The 19,668-nt window shown below is 40.4% G+C and overlaps 1 pseudogene; it reads left to right on the top strand.

The window, feature by feature from the left end:
- The window catches only part of LOC127160861 (NACHT, LRR and PYD domains-containing protein 12-like), a 50,614-nt pseudogene that overhangs the window by 17,862 nt on the left and 13,084 nt on the right, over positions 1-19,668 (top strand).

Below are 19,668 nucleotides of genomic sequence, written 5' to 3' on the forward strand. Positions count from 1 at the left end.
TAAGAACTCTAGCTGCTGCATTTTGGACCAGCTGGAGTTTGTTTATTAAGCGAGCAGAACAACCACCCAATAAAGCATTACAATAATCTAACCGTGAGGTCATAAACGCATGAATTAATGTTTCAGCATTTGACATTGATAGCATAGGTCGTAGTTTAGATATATTTTTGAGATGGAAAAATGCAGTTTTGCAAATACTAGAGATGTGGTTTTCAAAGGAAAGATTACCATCAAACAGCACACCTAGGTTCCTAACAGATGACGAAGAATTGTGTACCTCACAAATGAGTGTACCTCACAAATGAGCAGCATCAGAAGGCTAAAGCTTGAAAGTGACTGTAAGCTGGAGATACTGCAGTGAATTGATGTCTGACAATTTAAAGTTTTCTTTTTTGTTTGAATCGATATCCAGTTGTCAGATTTTGCTTTACAATTTTAGTTCCTTTGTATAAGGAATAAAATAGAATTCCGTTAGGGATTTACATTGTTATGGTCATTTCTAGAATAACTGATTAATCATCTGATTGTGACATTTTCATTCTGGTTCTAGACTTTCAGACTGCAGTATCACTGAAGAAGGTTATAAAGCTCTGGCTTCAGCTCTGAGATCAAACCCTTCACACCTGATAGAGCTGGATCTCACAGGAAATGATCCTGGACAATCAGGAGTGAAGGAGTTCAATGATTTACTACAGGATCCAAACTGTCAACTCAAGACACTGAGGTGAGATGTGATGAAGTAATACAAATAAATGATATGTAGGTGCACTTTTTTTCTTTTTATATTTGTATAATATGTCGAACAACCTGTTGCTGCATTAAACTTAAAGAAAAAAAAAAAAAACAACTTGGGCTTTTAAATAATGTTTTATATGTTATCCACTGTATAAAAGGTGAGAACTGAATTGATTCCTGTTTTATCTTCTCTTCTGCAGGTTTTTGGGTCCTGCTGCAGATGAAGCCTGTCAGTATGTGACTGGAATTGTGGGTAAAAACCCGTTACTCCTGAGAGAACTGAATCTGAGTGAACATGAGCTAGGAGACACACGAGTGAATCAGATCGCTGCTCTACTGCAAGATAAACACTGTCAACTCAACACACTGAAGTATGTTTTTTCGTTGTTACAAAAACACTTTTAAATTCTTGCTGCTGGGTGTGTTTTTATGTGTCTTGTATAAGAGATTGCTGACTGAAAAACCATATGTGACGTTTGTAATGTGATTGTCGTCATCATAATCACCAGTATTTGTCAACTGTCAGTTAAAACATACTGGTAAATATTAAGATTAAAACTGAACTGTGTTTTCTCTTTATGCAGTCTGAATAACAACTGTATCACAGAAGGAGGTTGTCATGTTCTGGCTGCAGCTCTAAATTCAAACCCTTCAAATCTGACAGAGCTGGATCTGAGTGAGAATAAACTAGGAAACCCAGGAATGAAGATCATCTTGACTCTGTTTGAAAATGTACAGTGTAGACTGGAAAAGCTGAAGTAAGTATTTTAAAAGTGTGTCCCATTAATTACCCAGACTGTAGTGACCCACCACAGTTTCATGAATTTGAAAATATTTCTACACTTGTCATCAGGACTGCACAATTAATCAAAATATACTCGAAATTTGGATATGACTTATTGCAGTTATCAAATCACAACAATCTGCAATTTAATTGAATATATAGTCTGCTGTGTCACATGCTTAAAAGCGAAGTGCATTTACATGTGAGCAGATATGTTCATTCTCTAAGTGAACTTTTGCCTGCACACTAGTGATTAGATTCAGTGTTTTGAACATCAGAATAGAGTACAGGATGACACATCTGGTCTGTAACGCAGCGCTTGTCACTGGAGCTGCCGGAGACAAGGCCTCGATTTGGCTTTTTTAAAGGATGACAGTGGAGTTCAGTACACGGATTTTTGTGAGGAAACAGATAATCACTTTATCAACTTACAGCCTCTCTGTTAATCTTTAACATGTTTAACACTAAACATTCATTTTGTACTGAGCTATTTTTTAGAAATAAATGCAGTTTTATAAGATAAATGATAGAGAATTGTTTTATTTTGATTTTGTTTATTTGTATCACCAAACAGAAGTTGACTGTTGAAAAACTGAAAGCATTCAGTGATTCAGAATCAGATTTAGGTAACACTTTATGGTAAGGGTACATGAATTACCATGAATTCATGCGTAAATTCATGCATTGATATGACATGAATTATCAGGAACTAATATGAGTTCAAATTCTTTCATTGATGACTTCATGGATGATCAACCCCTTAATTATGACATTAACTAAGATGGGTACATGATCCTGATTTATGATTTATTACACGATCATGATGTTTTCTTTGTTCACAAAAAATAAATAAATAAATAGGTAAATGGACAGACCCCAACATTGGCCAATCATAGCACATAACCTGTGAATTCTGATGACATCCAAATACAGTCATCATTAACTAAGCATTAGTTTCTCATGACTTCATCATGTTTGTGGCCCCTCAACCTAAATGGTGACCTGGTCTAGAGCCCTGCATTTTAACCTGAGCCTGACGCGCCCCAACCTTTTTATGCCCCTAGGGCCGGGCTTCGGCCCAATTTTCATGTCATATTTCAGATGGGGGCCAGGCTTCGGGCCTGCAGGCATCTCCTTATTTGTATATTTTAGAGATCCACCAATTATAGTGATGAAAAGAGACTTTCGAGACCAGCTCGGAAACCTTTTAGTGGCAGAAATCCTTCTCCAAGCTGCTTGTTCTATGTAGCATTCGAAGTATGGTTTAGGCTTAAATATTGTACTGTAAAATACAGAATATTATTATAATTATATTTTTTTTTGGTTTCACAGTATGATTATCATCAAAAGCTCATATTGCTGGATAAAAGAATTTTTGTTTTCTCTTCTACAGGTTAAAGTGCATCAGTATTACAGATGAAGGTTGTGCTGCTCTGGCATCAGCGTTTCATTCAAACCTCAGAGAGCTGGATCTGAGCAGGAATCAAATAGGAGACTCGGGAGTGACAGAAATCTCCAGTCTGCTGAGAAATTCACAGTGCACACTACAGATACTCAGGTCTGAATTTGGTTAATCTAAACATGAATCAATGTAAAGCTCCAGCTGGTCTGTAAACTGGTGCTGTGTCACAAGGAATGGGTCAGTAATGTGAAATTGGTGTGTTGGTGTAGATACATTTATAAAATAATGACAAACAGATTGTTTTTTTTTTTTTGAGATGATGAAAAATGTTAATATCCTAATAGTGTAATAAATGCTAATGAAGTCTTGTTTTAATGTATGTGTGCGTGTGTGTCTGTGTGTCACGAACCTGGTCGGCACAACATCCAGCACAACAGGATCCAGCAGCTTCGCCCCCGGACATTCAGATTCAGACACAGACAGGATTTTATTCAGGATAAAACAAGGATCACGTTCTCTCGACCAGCACATCCGTGAGTTTCTATCCATCGCTAACCATTCCACCCTCCCGGACTGTATAATTTTTGAAATATTTTGTGATGGCGTTAATGAGCCTCTAAAGACTAGACTCAGACGCGAGGGTCCGCGCTCATCTCTGGCTGCTTCCTTGAATTTTGCGTTATTGTGTGTGGGCTCGCCGTGTACTGTGGGGGTCGCGAAGGGGGAACGCGACAACGCGGACACGGCAGCCCCGCGCCCCGCTCGCAGATTGGTGGTTACGCCGGATCACAACGCCAAAACCAAGTTCTCCGCCTGGATCGCTCGCGAGATGGCGGCCGTGTTGGAGCGCGCCCAAGCTACGATGGCGTCTGCTGAGCCCGTGCACCAGATGGCGGCCGCGCCGGCGTGCGCTCACAAGATGGCAGCGACAGCGGAGCCCGTTCACAAGAGGGCGGTGAAAACAGAGCTTCGTCACGTCACAGCTGCCATATCAGAGCCATATAAGGTTGCAGATGCGTTTCCTGAGTCAAGTCAAGCTGCAGATGTGTTTCCTGAGTCGAGTCAAGTCACTGCTGCCACCCCTGAGTCAAGTCAAGCTACAGCTGCTGTTTCTGCGTCAAGTCAAGTCAGAAGCAACAAGTCCAAGTCCGGTCAAGCAACAGAGTCAAGTCAAACCAAAGCTGCTGTTCTCCATGAGTCAAGCCAAGACACGGCTGTTGTTCTCCACGAGTCAAGTCAAATCACAACTGTTCCCCACGAGTCAAGCCAAATCACAACTGTTCCTCACGAGTCTAGTCCTGTTACAGCAGATCTCCATGAGCCAAGCCTGGTTACAGCAGATCCTCATGAGCCAAGCCAAGCTGCTGCTGTTTTTCCAGAGTCAAGTCAAGCTTCAGCCACTGCTCCAGAGTCCAGTCAAGCTGCCGAGTCCAGTCAAGCTGCCGAGTCCAGTCAAGCTGCCGAGTCCAGTCAAGCTGCAGAGTCCAGTCAAGCTGCCGAGTCCAGCGACGCCAAGGATGTTGTCCCTGAATCAGGTCATGTTGTAGCGGATTTCCATGAACCAAGCCCTGTTACAACTGGTCGTCACAAACCGAGTCAAGTTATGGCTGATCTTCAGGAGCCAAGTCAATTCATTACTGATCTCCACAAAGCAGGTCAAGTCACAGTTGGTCACCACGAACCAAATCATATCCTGCCCGACGGCTCAGAGCCCCATCACGCCTCGTCTGACCGCTCAGAGTCAAGTCATGTCTCGTCTGATCGCCCAGAGTCAACCCACGTCCCGCCTGATGGCCCAGAACCTCTCCATGTTACTTCAGACCTCTCAGTGCCTCGTCATGTCTCGTCTGACCTTCCAGAGCCGTGCCATGCCTCGTCAGATATCCCACGATCACGGCCTATCATGGTAACCAGTGTACTGGACCCACCACAACCTCCCGCCGCTGCTCTTCCTCTAATGGCGGTTGCCATCTGGTGTGTGTGGGCTGCTCACTGTGCCCCTGAGGTCACGTCTGTTCACAGATCAACCCCTGAGGCCACATCTGTTCACCAGTCTGCTCCAGAGCTCCCGTCTAATCTCAAGCCTGCTCCAGAGTCCCTCTCTGATCTCAAGCCTGCTCCAGAGTCCCTCTCTGATCTCAAGCCTGCTCCAGAGTCCCTCTCTGATCTCAAGCCTGCTGCAGAGGCCTCGTCTGGTCTCCAGCCAGCCCCAGAACTCCCCTCTGATCTCAAGCCTGCTGCAGAACTTTCGTCTGGTCTCCAGCCTGACCCAGAGCTCCCCTCTGATCACAGGCCTGCTTCAGAGGTCCCGTCGGGTCTCACGTCTGCTCCCGAAGCCTTCCCCATCGGAGAAGCTGCGCCAATGCCTCCAGAGGTGTCGGCGTTGGCCGTAGAACCTCTTATGGAGGGGGCGTTAACTGCTAAACTCTCTGCTTCTCCCTTTTTCCTGTCTGCATCCTCTGTCACTGTTCTCCCCAGGTCCCCGTCCAAGACACAACCTCCTGTTCCGCCCCGGAGGGCTGTTGCGCCTCCCGTTCCGCCCCGGAGGGCGGCTTCGCCTCCTGTTCCGCCCCGGAGGGCTGCTCCGCCTCCTGTTCCGCCCCGGAGGGCTGCGGTACCTCCTGCTCCGCCTCCTGTTCCGCCCCGGAGGGCTGCTGCGCCTTCTCCTCCTACTCTGTCTGCCTCCTCTGTCCCTGCTTTCCCCAGGTCCCAGACCGTGAAGCAGATTCCTGTTTCTCCCTGGAGGGCTGCTCCGCCTCCTGCTCTGCCTCCTGTTCCGCCCTGGAGGATCGCCCCGCCTCCTGTTCCGCCTCGGAGGGCTCGGGCGTCGCCTGTCCCGCCTCCGGTTCCGCCCTGGAGGGCTCCTGCGCCTCCTGCTCTGCCTCCGGCTCCGCCCTGGAGGGCTCCTGCGCCTCCTGCTCTGCCTCCTGCTCTGCCTCCGGCTCCGCCCTGGAGGGCTCCTGCGCCTCCTGCTCTGCCTCCGGCTCCGCCCTGGAGGGCTCCTGCGCCTCCTGCTCCGCCTCCGGCCCCTCCCTGGAAGGCTCCTGCTCCACCTCCGCCCTGGAGGGCTCTTGCTCCGCCTCCGGCTCCACCCTGGAGGGTACCTGCTCTGTCGGTCCTGCCTCAATCTCTGGGCTTCCCTCATGGACCTGGTCCTCCAGCCCTCGCCCTGTCTCCCTCCCATCCCACCGCTCCCCTGGACTGTTGTTTCTTTCGAGCGTCTGGAAGCCGCTCCTTGGGGGGGGGCTATGTCACGAACCTGGTCGGTGTCCCGTTGTCTACTCACCACCAGATGTCACTCTCGCTCCACCCACTCACTCTGACTGTCGCTTTGCATCTCGGACTGCATCTCCCATCCTCCACCGCTCTGATTGCGTCAGCCCCCGTGACCAATCAGGCATCCTATAAAACCCCGGTCCTCCTCAGTTGCACTTCCTGGATTGTTGTTTCGTTGATTCGTAGTGTTGTGTTTATATTCCTGTTTTCCCTAGTGTTTTCCAAGTTCCTGGTTTTTTGATCTCCTGCCTGGTTTTTCTCGTTTACGTCTGTCTAGCCGCCTGCCTTGTGATTTATCGCTCGTCATTATCGGATTATTCTCTTGGATCGCCTGTTACTTCCCTGTCTGCTCCTGTCTCTACCCAGCCTGTATGACCATGTCTCTGTCTCGTCCCAATAAAAGCTTGCGTATGGATCCGCTCGCCTCACGTCTCTCCTTCCCGGTAACACTGTGTTTGTGTTTTGTTTCTTGTCTTTCTGTAGACTTTCAGACTGCAGTATCACTGAAGAAGGTTATAAAGCTCTGGCTTCAGCTCTGAGATCAAACCCTTCACACCTGATAGAGCTGGATCTCACAGGAAATGATCCTGGACAATCAGGAGTGAAGGAGCTCAATGATTTACTACAGGATGGACTCTGTTCATTAAAGACCATCAGGTGAAAAAGACCTTAAAATATTTAAAAATGATCCACAGAATGATCCTCACAAATCAGCTGTATGAAAAAAGATAGAAGGGTCAAATGCACCATTGTTGAATAGGAATGACACGAACTGGAATTAAATATCAGTTCAGAGAAATTCAACAGACACACAACAGAGTTTGTGGCAAACATAATCCAAAAATGTAAATGATCTGAAATCCTTATCTGCTTCCTGTAGGTTTTTGAAAAGTCCTGCTGCAGAGGAAGCATGTGAGTATCTCACTGGAGTTCTGGGTAAAAGTCCATTACTACTGAAAGAACTGGATCTGAGTGAAGATAAATTAGTAGATCTGGATGAGGAGAAACTCTCTGCTCTTTTGATGGACTCTCATAGCAAACTGGAGAAAATAATGTGAGTGAACATGATTTATACATTGAAACCTCTTTGATTATTCATTATTAAAGACTGTCAGTCACATGTGTAATCAGATATGAAGAGCTGTTGATCTGATGTGTGTTGAATATGTGCTGAATAATAATAAAGCGTTGTGTTAGTTCAGGCAGAACACGTCAGTCAAGCTCACATCAGCTGATACCGCCAACACTAACAGTATGCAATATAACTGTAATAAATATACATGATGAAAGTGGTCCTGACTGAAATGTTTTTGTGTTCAGGCTGAATAATTGTGAGCTGACAGAGAAAAGCTGTTCAGTTCTAGCTACTGTTCTCTCCTCCAAAACCATCCTGAAAGAGATGAACCTGAACAACAGTCGTTTGCTGGATTCAGGAGTCAAAGAGATCTGTGAGGGACTGAAGAATCCTGTGTGTGAGCTGAAGATACTGAAGTGAGTACATTTCACCAACAGCTACACTCAACACCACAGCAATGAGATCAATATTGCACACTGGCTGATGATGGGAATATTATATGTGACCCTGGACCACAAAACTAGTCATAAGGGTAGTGTTTTTTAGTGGCCTGTTTTAATTTTAGTTTTAGTCTAGTCTTTGTGTGAAGCTGTCATTTTAGTTTTTATTAGTTTTAGTCACGTTCATACTATTTTTTTTTTTTTTTTTTTAGTTTAGTCAAGTTTCATTCAACTAAAAGTCTAAGCATTTTAGTCTTATTTTAGTCAGAATTATCCATGACTATTTTTGTCTAGTTTTAGTCGACAAAAACTGATGACATTTTAGTCTAGTTTTAGTCAGTGAAAATTGTATTTTAGTCTCTTTTTAGTAATGCAGTTTTATTTAACCCAGTCAATATAGTACAAGTACCTAGTCGCATAGACGAAACCAAAATTTTCTTTTAGCCAAACCCATTTGAAACAAGGCTATCTTATTATATTATTGTTACCTTATAGACTCAAGAATACATCCATTCCAGACACGGAAGATGCTCTGATTTGGATTTACAACATTTATTTTACCAAACAAACATGTTAGAAGTACACATACATAAATTGAAATAAAATAAATAAAAACAATAAATAAAATAAAATAGCATCACATGACAATGCCAGAAAAAATTAATACATTCAAATTTAACAAAGAGAAACAAGGTGCTTGAATGCTCAAGCTACAATAACATACTAAACTTCTTTCTTTTCTTTGTACATTTTGTCAATGAAGTTTAAAATTGTATGTTTTTTTGGCACTTTGAACTTTTTTTTGTCCATTTTTGCCATCATGGCAATGAACTCCTCAGCTTCGACAATTCGTGCTGGGAGCCCTGTGTGGCCTGTCCACTGCACTATCCCCTCCTCTTTGGTACGTTGCTCTGGGGAGTTGTTGTTGTGCCTCCTTGTGGCAAAGAAATCCTGAGCACTAGTTGGCTTGTCCATCTTCTTGGGTGGGACTTGCTTCACTGGTGCTATTTCTGCAATCTAGCACAGGAACAGATACAATGTCAGGACAGATGCAGCCTCTGGAAAATCTAACTGAAAAATCTAACTGTTGTAGATATTAAGTATAAATCCTTGCTTAATATGGTGTAAATCGTAAAATGTAGCGCTTATGTTAATGCCAGAGCCATTGAAAAACAGAGCTGTGACAAGTTTTGATCTCGCCGGCATCACTGCCATGCGGTCACATGATTCACGAAGCTCTCAAAACAAACCAGCGTTGACAGTACATTTGAATGTGTTTAAGTGGGATAGAGACGACAGCTTCACTATACAGGTATTTGCAGCCATTTTTGGTAAACATTACAGCATATTAAGCATTGATTTTACGTCGATGACATTTATAGTATAATTTTATTCTGGAGAGTGATGGAGGCAACCCTTACGAAAATTAAATATGGCTTTACTACAAATAAAACAAAGAAAAAAAACATGGTTAATATAGTTAAATCATGGTAACAACAAATTAACTATGATCTTGCTACACTAACCATAGTTCAACCATGGTATTTGTAGAAAAACTATGGTTATAGAAATGGTAATCAGTGCACCAAAAACATACTTACTGCACTTTTATTATAATAAAACCATGGTTAATTTTCGTAAGGGTTAATGTGGTTTTCTTGTATTTAGCCCTCAGATATTGCTTACTTATAATGTGACTGTACAGCCTAACTATTTTTCAGTTAAATAAATGTTATAATAATTTTATATTATTTTATTATTTTATATTTAATAATATTTTAAGGAGATTCTTAATATTTTAAGGAGATCATTTGGTACTAAATACTATTTGTCCAATAATTATGGTCCATTAATGACTTAAAATGTATATTTTTTTATATTTATATTACTTATATTTAAATTAGTGTAGTATTTAAGGTTAAATAGAGAAAAGGGTTTTAAATTACAATGCAAAGAGGCAAATTTAAGTCATTTTGTGGTCAAAAAAAAAAAAAAATGTAATGCCATGGTTTACCCACTAGGTACCTGTATGGGTTTTTACTAAATATACATGCACCTAGAACATTGCAGGTCATACCTGCTTACTTATGTTTAAATTTTCATTTGAATAAATATTTAGAAATGAGTTAATAACTTACATCCTTTTTTAATGACACTTGTATAATTACACACAATGAATGCAAGCCAAGAATTTAAGAATTTAAACCAATTTAAACCAAGTTTAAAATGGAGCTAAAAAAAGCATTCAGCTCCATTTTTATCCCCTTATATGTACAGTATATACATATAAATAGACCCCCTCCACCGCCACTCCAAAACAAAAAAAAAAAAACCCTGAACTTAAAAGTTGGCAACCCTGAGTCTCGTTTTTATTTGTCAACAATATCGCATTATACATTTAATTATAGTCATCATCACATGACCAGCATTTACGTTGCGTCTCGTCTCGTTTTCGTCACGTGATAAAGGTTCATTGATGACATTGTCATAATTTCCATTGATGAAAGCAACACTACATAAGGGTCCATTTTTTTTTCAATTGAGATTTATACATACATCAACATCTGAAAGCTGAGTTAATAAGCTTTCCATGGATGTGGTTTGTTAGAATAGAACAATATTTTGCCGAGATACAACTATTTGAAAATCTGCAATCTGTGGGTGCAAAAATAAATAAATAAATAAATAAATAAATAAATACAAAATCAGAAAATCACCTTTAAAGTTGTGCAAATGAGGTTCTTAGCAATGCATATTACTAATCAAAAATTAGGTTTTGATATATTTAAGTTAAGAAATGTACAAACTATCTACATGGAACATGATCTTTACTTAAAGGAGAAGTCCACTTCCAAAACAAAGATTCACATATAATGTACTCACCCCCTTGTCATCGAGGATGTTCATGTCTCTCTTTCTTCAGTCGTAAAGAAATTATGTTTTTTGAGGAAAACACTTCAGCATTTTTCTCCATATAATGGACTGATATGATGCCCAGATTTTGAACTTCCAAAATGCAGTTTAAATGCAGCTTTAAACGATCCCAGCTGAGGAAGAAGGGTCTTATCTAGCGAAACAATTGTTATTTTCATAAAAATAATACAATTTAATACTTTTTAATATCAAACACTCATCTTGTCTTGCTCTCCCTGAACTCTGTGTATTCTGGCTCAAGACAGTTAGGATATGTCGAAAAACTCAGACAATAAATTGTTACAATTGATTTTATTCTGACTTACTCTGAAATGATTTTCTCAAGTAAGTACATACTAGATCTCAGGTTAGATGGAGCATGGGGCACATCAGGTGAGATTCTAGATTTTCTGACTGATTGACTTTAGTTAAGTTGTTATGCGGTTGTGTTTGGTGGGGTTAGTGTCACAATATTTAAGACCCTGCTTACTGTATCATCACGGGTGTATTGCTGCATTTTTCCTACTTATTTTCCTACCTATTTCTGCAGTTACAGCATTGATTTGTAGAGTGGAATAAGTTTCTTATTTGGTCAGTTACAAAAAAATTGCTTGATGGTCAAGTTTGTATCATCAATTCCATATCATCATATAACTCCAATATGTCATATGTTCATTGGAAAGTGTGTGTCTCCTCTTCTTTGCTGTAATCTTGTTACTCCTAACTAGGTTAGGAGACATCTCCAGCTCTCTTAAATAATTTAGGAGCTGAGACCTAGTCTTAACACTTAGGAACCTTTATGAATCACTCTTATTCTTAAATCTAGGAATAAGAGTAAAATTATATCATTCTTAGAATTGATGGAATGATAAATGATACAAACTTGATCATCAAGCAATTTTTTTTGTAAGTGACCAAGTAAGAAACTTAATAACATATTCCACTCTACAAATCAATGCTCTAACTGCAGAAATAAAAGTAGTAATTATGTTTTTTTGATGGAAAATTGGAAAAATGCAGCAATGAACCGGTGATGACACAGTAAGCAGGGTCTTAAATATTGTGACACAAACCCCACCAAACACAACAGTGGCCAAAAGTGATGTGTGGAGGTCTCTTATTCTTAAGTCTAGGAATAAGAGTAAAATTACGTCATCATTAGAATTTTGACACACTAAAGTTTTATTCTGAGCGGCTTTATAAATATGGCCCCTGGTCCATACCACGTCCCAATCAGGTTGAGCGAGCAGCAAGCTCTGGTAATATGCGAATAACATTTTGAAAATGACATCTAATCAATATAATCTATACTCTTTTTACAGAGGACTGTTTCGTGAACCTGGGAGAGTAGCCTACAAGATAGAAAAGATCAAATAATGACAAATATTATAGGCATTATATCGTGACATTATATTTTTGTCATATTGCCCACCACTATATCAGTCAGACAGGATTGATCTCAATCTGATATTGTTACTGTTCTGTGTTACTGTTAAGCCACACAAAAGACATACAAGCACTAAAAGCACAAAGTTTTTGTGCACAATATTTCAAGTCTTCTGAAGGTATTTGATAGCTTAATGTGAGGTACAGATGAATATTTAAGTCCTTACATTAAAGTTCATGTAAAACTTTAAACACTTTTCTCTGCTGTGTCTGTCAGTCATTCTCTGTTCAATTCAAACTCTGCTCATGTTTATTTGTCAGCTCGATAAAACTCTCTCCAAGATCATTCAGTGTTCACATTATTATACTTGATTTGTAGAAAATGTCTATGATTTTGCATATATATGACTCTTTTTTTTTTGTTGTTGTTGTTGTTGTTATTTCTAAATTATTTTACTTGTTACCAGGTGTCTGTTAGAACAAAACACGGCAAAGCAAAGACTATAAATAGTTTTTAACATGCACATTAACTGAAATTAAAACTGTTTAAAGAAAAGGCTCAATAAACTGTTGCACAGATATAATACACCACACATCAATATCTCTTCCCTTTGTGATTTGAACTTTTTAATGCAAACAGTTGCGTGCAATGTAGAAATATATTGTTTTCATAAATGCATTTTATATCCACAATGCAAATAACAATGTTTGGATTTATGAAATTATTAATATTGCGCACTGATTTTTCTAGAATAACTTTTGCTGCTGAATTAGTTTCTAATATATATATTTTTCCCCCAGATAATGAATAATATATGTTTATAGGGGTGTAATGGTACACAGATGTCATGGTTTGGTATGTACCTCGGTTCGGCGGTCACGGTTCGATACAATTTCAGTACCACAGGAAAAAAAAACAAAAAACAAATCTACTATGCTAGATTTCTTTTCATTTATTTTAAAGAGGCAGTAGTACAAATATCCGCTGTTGAGCTGGTGATGGAGTGAGAAGTGTTTGTTTGAGCTCCCGTTGAACTTCTTTTTTATTTTAAATTAATAAGCGCACAGTGCATTAAAACATTGACTAATCTGCTCTGAAAACATCTCCGAAGCTGAGAGAAAGTCTGCATTTGAGTGAATGGCGACGAATCTGCGTAAATTTCAATATACTGGAGCGAACACGAGGCCTAACACCGCCGGGAGCCACACTGCTACTAGCACCGCGGCAAGAGCATCTCCACCACAGCTACGGTCAGCTAACGCTAAACCAGAGATGGACGGCAAATCCCTGAAGTCGGAGATTCTTCTCTCGCTGAAAACTGAAATTTCGGCGGTGATAAAATCAGAAATGAAAAAACGCACTTGCCGACGACTTTGACTTCCTTAAGAATGAGTTACAGGCATTAAAGCAGAAGTTAAAAATAACACGGCGGCGATTCATTCTGAGATCGACCAAGTAAAAACCACAGTCCGAGACATGGAGACCGGATTATCAGCATGGTCAGACAAGGTGGTGACCTTGCGGAACACGGTAAACTCCCTGAAGACGGAGGTGGCGGAGCTCCGAGACAAATGCGAGGACATGGAGGGAAGAGCACGGCGGTGTAACATCAGAATACTGGGGGTGCCTGAGATGCCTGGATCAAACTCCACGACATCGGTCTCAAAGCTGCTGCGAGAGGCGCTGCAGCTGGACAAGGACGTGCTCATTGATCGCTCACACAGAAGTCTGGCTCCAAGGAAACCCGGCGGGAAACCAAGAGCGATAGTAGCCAAACTTCACTACTACCAAGACTGTGTTGAGGTACTGAACCGAGCGCGCACCCGTGCTCCACTTCGGTACAATGGAGAGTCAATTGCTATCTTCCCGGATTATACTACAAGAGTCGCCAAAGCCAGAGCCACGTTCACCAAGGTCAGGAAGCTGCTCCATAATCGCCAAAATGTCCGGTTTGGCTTACTATTCCCAGCCTGTCTTCGTGTCACACACAACGGGGAAGAAAAGGAATTCACTGATGCAGAAAAAGCGATGACCTGAGATGACGTGAGAAACCACATCATTCCCGCAGAGGAGCGTGAGTGAGACTGTTTCCGTGTCTCCAACTATTCTGACAGTACTTTATCCGTTTTCATCCGTGTAAAGACAGCTAATCTAGCTGCACTCAGTGGACTAATGTCACTGTTGTTAGACTGTTACAGTTTCACCAGCTTATGCTGTTAATGTTCTTTTCTCTTTCCTTTCTTTGTCAGTGCTGAATACCCTTAAGTTTACTGGAGCCTAATAGTTCTTTGTTTTTGTTTTTCTTACAACTTAAAAGTTGTCTTATAGTGTGAGGGTTTGTCTGATTGGATATATTTCTGTTGATTTCCCTTTTTTTTTTTTTTTTTCTTGAATACATAGCAGATGTTGTAATACTACAATGACAATGCGCTTAGTTTTCGTGAATCGTTCGACGGGAGCCTGAGCAGGTGGCTCTATAGAGTTCTCCAACACAAACACATATGTGTGGATTTGTTCTTGAGGGGTACCATGTTTGCCTCGTTTCTCTAGGCACTAGGTGGGGTGGGGGAGGGTGGGATTATACCAGACTTGTTTATCTCTTGGATTTATTTTATGTATATCTTTCTTCCTTTCTATTTGCTCAGCCAGATGTAGATTTCAAGTGTGCTAAACCTCTTAATCAGTAAGATATGACTGATCCTAATTCTACTAGAACGCTGGATGGATTCTCATCAGTGAACTTTATGAGCTGGAACGTGAAGTCACTTAACCATCCAATTAAGAGAAAAAAGGTAATTACACACTTAAAACAACTTAAGACCGATATTGCGTTTCTTCAGGAGACACATTTGCGCACAACGGACCTGTTCCGAATAAAAAGAGAATGGTCAGGACAAGTTTATCATTCTAATTTCCACACAAAGACTAGGGGGGCAGCCATCCTCATTGATAAAAATATTCCATTTACAATGACTAATGTTGATTCTGATTCTGCAGGGCAATATATTATTGTGACAGGGCAACTTTTTTCATTTCCGGTCATTTTGGCCAATATCTATGCACCAAACTGGGACAATCCAGAATTCTTTTCAATTTTTTTTTCTCGTCTACCAAACATGGCATCACACCATCTTATACTTGGTGGCGATATAAATTGTGTACTTTCCCCTACCTTAGATCGCAGTTCCTCCAAAAAGATGCCTTTGTCTAAATCGGCACACACAATCCAGCTTTTTCTTAAAACATATGGTGTAGTGGACGTATGGCGGTTTCGTAATCCCACTGCTAGAGCATACTCCTTTTTTTCCCCAGTGCATAAGAGCTATTCTCGTATAGATACCTTTTTCCTGGATAAAAGACTTTTATTTTCTGTAACTAAGTGTGATTATGATGCCATAGTCATTTCAGATCATGGTCCGCTAACCATGAAAATCAGTATTCCTAATACACAAAATAGTTACCGCCCTCGGAGGCTTAATCCTCTTCTCTTATCAGAAGAGTCTTTTACCAACTTCATTTCATCTGAAATACAATTTTTCCTTGACACTAATCAAACTCCAGGAATGTCATATTCAATTATATGGGAATCTTTAAAAGCTTATCTACGAGGCCAAATCATTTCTTATTGTGCAAATAGGAAAAAAATAAATACAGTGCGTCTTAAAGAACTAACAGATCAAATACTGAAACTAGATATGTTATATAGCCATCAACCATCTCCTGACATAATGAAAAACGTCTGTTTTTGCAGACCGAATTTGATATCCTAACAACGCAACAGGCGGAATATCTCCTCTCCAAATCTAGACACGGATGCTATGAACATGGGGAAAAAATTGGACGCATTCTCGCACATCAGCTACGACAAAGAACTGCCAATCAGACTATACCTGCAATCAATGATGAACAAGGTTCAAAATGTATGGATAGCCTCAAAATTAACTCCTGTTTTCAAAATTTCTATCAAATGTTATACACATCAGAATGTCCAACTACACCCTCTGTGTTGGAGAATTTTTAAGATCCCTACATGTTCCATCCGTAGACCCAAATATAGCTGATTCATTGGAGAAAGACTTCTCGGCCCTGGAAATAATATCCGCAATTGGATCTATGCAAAGCGGCAAGTCCCTAGGGCCGGATGGATATCCGACAGAATTCTTCAAAAGATTCTCAGACCAACTTGCCCCTTTACTAATGTCAGTTTTTGAAGAATCACTTTCACTTAAGACCTTACCTCTGACCATGCGCCAAGCAGTAATCTCTGTAATTCTCAAAAAGGGAAAAAGCCCTCTGGAGTGCAATTCATTTCGCCCAATTTCTTTCCTTAACACGGATGCAAAAATCCTTGCCAAGGTTCTGGCACGCCGACTAGGTGTTCTTCCTTCCATTATATCACCAGACCAAACAGGCTTTATTAAGAATCGTTACTCTTTTTTCAATGTCAGACGACTTTTTAATATCCTTTATAACCCCTCTCCACCTGGTGTACCGGAGGTCGTCCTCTCACTTGACGCTGAAAAGGCTTTCGACCGGGTGGAGTGGGGCTATCTCTTCAGCACGCTGGAGAGGTTTGGATTTGGTAATAAATTCATATCATGGATCAGACTTTTATGTATTTCTCCAATAGCTGCTGTTCGTACTAATAATAATTTGTCCCCTTTCTTCGAGCTTAAATGTGGTACAAGACAGGGATGCCCCATGTCACCGCTTCTTTTTGCGGTTGCAATGGAACCACTAGCTTTAGCTCTGAGGCAAAATAATGATATCAGAGGAATTCACCGAGCAGGGAAGGAGCACAAAGTCTCGCTCTATGCGGACGACATGCTATTATATATATCACAACCCCTTTTGAGTCTTCCTAAACTAATGGTCCTACTAAAAGAATTTGGCAAACTATCCGGCTACAAGGTCAATGTTCAAAAAAGTGAGCTGATGCCTGTTGGCACTAGTAATGATAAGACTTCCTTAAATTCACTCCCCTTTAAAATTAACCCCAAAAAATTCAAATACCTCGGCATATGGGTTACAGATAAGCATAAAGATCTTTATGCTGCTAACTATCAGCCCCTGTTATCAAATTTAAATCAGGATATCGATCGATGGGATCCCTTACCTCTCTCTCTGGGTGGAAGAATTAATACAGTAAAAATGAATATATTGCCCAAGTTTTTATATATATTTCAATGCCTTCCCATCTTTTTAACTAAGTCTTTTTTTACGAAATTAAATAATCAGATATCAATTTTCATTTGGAACAAAAAACCACCCCGGATAAAAAGAAGTGTACTTCAGAGACCTCGCTCAATGGGAGGAATGGCAATAGTAATACATTTCTTGTATTACTATTGGGCGGTTAACATTCGAGTACTGTTATACTGGATGGATAACAATAATGATAACACTGACACTGAATGGCTAAATCTGGAGGGGGCATCTGTAAATTCCACTTCCTTAAAAGCCTTACTGTGTTCTAAGTTGCCATTTACTCGGCCCATTTCTAACTTTACCTCTAACCCTGTGGTTTTGCACTCAATCAAGATCTGGAACCAATTCAGAAGATCCTTTGCACTTACAGATCTTTCTCAGGCTGCCCCAATTGCACTGAATCATATGTTTGTCCCATCATTAATAGATGGGGTTTTCGATATGTGGTCCAGATATGGTATCACTGTCTGATTTATATATCGACGGCAGCATTGCCTCCTTTGAGCAGTTGGTACAAAAATATCACATTCCCAAATCACATTTTTATCGATACTTGCAACTTCGGAATTTTGTATTCTCAAACTTTATATGTTCTCCCTTACGTCCTCCAACTGGCCTGTTAGATTCGATTTTTGACTGTAAACTAGTCAGAAAGCGAACAATTAGCACAATATACGAAATACTATATTCTCATAACTTGATGCCTTTGAATTTTCTCAAGAATAAATGGGAGACGGATTTAAATGAGCAAATCACAGACAACACTTGGCACAAAATAATACAGGGAATTTTTTCATCTTCCATCTGTCTTAGGCATGCTGTCATTCAGTTTAAAATTGTACATCGTCTGCATTGGTCTAAAGTTAAACTTTCTAAGATCAATGCTGATATAGACCCCACTTGTGATAGATGCTGGCAAGATCCAGCCACTCTTCTACACATGTTCTGGACATGTCCAAAGCTTTGCGTTTTTTGGCAGTCCATCTTTGAGACTTTTTCTAAGATCTTTGCAAAAAGGCTTGCACCGTGTCCATTCATTGCACTTTTTGGCGTAACTCAGATAGACTCCCATCTAGAGATGTGGGAAAGAATAATGGTGGCTTTCTGCTCTCTCCTAGCTAGGAGACTGATATTATTGAAATGGAAAGACCCAGCACCTCCAACATATAGTCACTGGGTTAGGGAAATCATGTATTATATCAAATTGGAGAAGATCAGATACACAGTCAGGGGGTCTACTAGAAAATTTTATAACATATGGCAGCCTTTTTTTTTTATGTTTGTTGAAGATATGGAGGCAGAGAATATAGCAATGTGAACCCCTATTGTTGCCCTCAGTCATCCTCATCTTTATTATTGTATTTTATTTTTTTTTTTTTATTGGTTATCTGGATATGTGAGCTCTGTATATTGAACTATGTATTTTATACTGTGAACATTGTTTGTCTGGTATTTGTGGGGGGTGGATGGGTTTTAGTTCTGTTGAACTTATGTTATACTGTAAACTACAGCTTGTAAAACTAAATAAAAACACCTTGATCAAAAAAAAAAAAAAAATGGCAGAAAGCGACATTCTATTTGTTTTTTGCCTAAGTTGATTTTGCTGGTATGTGGAATGTTGAAGTAATCACGCCGGCGCAAACAAACACAAAACATACACGAGCGCGCTCCTCTGTCAGTGAGAGACGCGTTCAGAATCAGTACATGATATAATATATAATTGTGTGAAATGTATGATGAAAATCAAGCAATTTCGCCAAGCAAATATAAAGAAATAGGTTGCAGCAGTTTTTATTTCGACTGAACTTGAGAAATCCGCGATGGGACTGAGCGCGAATAGCTTCAGCGATTCCTTATAGTACAAAATCGCTGTCAGTCAAAAGGAGATGCAATCTTTCGACAGACCCTCCAATCATCACGCAGAAGCTCGGAGTCCAGGCCAGCCCACTCCTCATTTGCTCCTCATTCACCCCCAGAGACGCTGAGCGTCCGTGGGCGGGACATAATCGCAGCGTTTATCCAATGACCGTCTAGTTTCAAAGCACTGAAAAAAAAAAAACGTTCAAAGCAGCCGCATTGAAGTCAATGGACGCTGGGCTTCAACGGGGAAATGCACTGTGACGCTACGGGAATGTATGAGAAGAAAATCAAGTCAGCCGACCTGCTATATCTAACTGATTCTGAACGAACTCGTCTTTGAGATGAACGTTTTCTAACGCATTTTTAGTCAATAAAATGTTAATACAATAGTACATAATTTGACCATTAATTTTGTGACATTATAGGGAAAGCTGAGCTTCCCTTGCAGTCTTTAAGAAATCGCCACTGATGCATTTCAATGTAAAGCCAAACCAATCCAATAATGTTAACACCAGCTAGCAATTGAGGATGAACACATGAGAGTCTAGCCTAATGGTACACAACTTATAAAGTATCATGTTTTAATTA

This window comes from Labeo rohita, unplaced genomic scaffold, assembly GCF_022985175.1.
Source record: "Labeo rohita strain BAU-BD-2019 unplaced genomic scaffold, IGBB_LRoh.1.0 scaffold_478, whole genome shotgun sequence".
Lineage (NCBI taxonomy): Eukaryota > Metazoa > Chordata > Actinopteri > Cypriniformes > Cyprinidae > Labeo > Labeo rohita.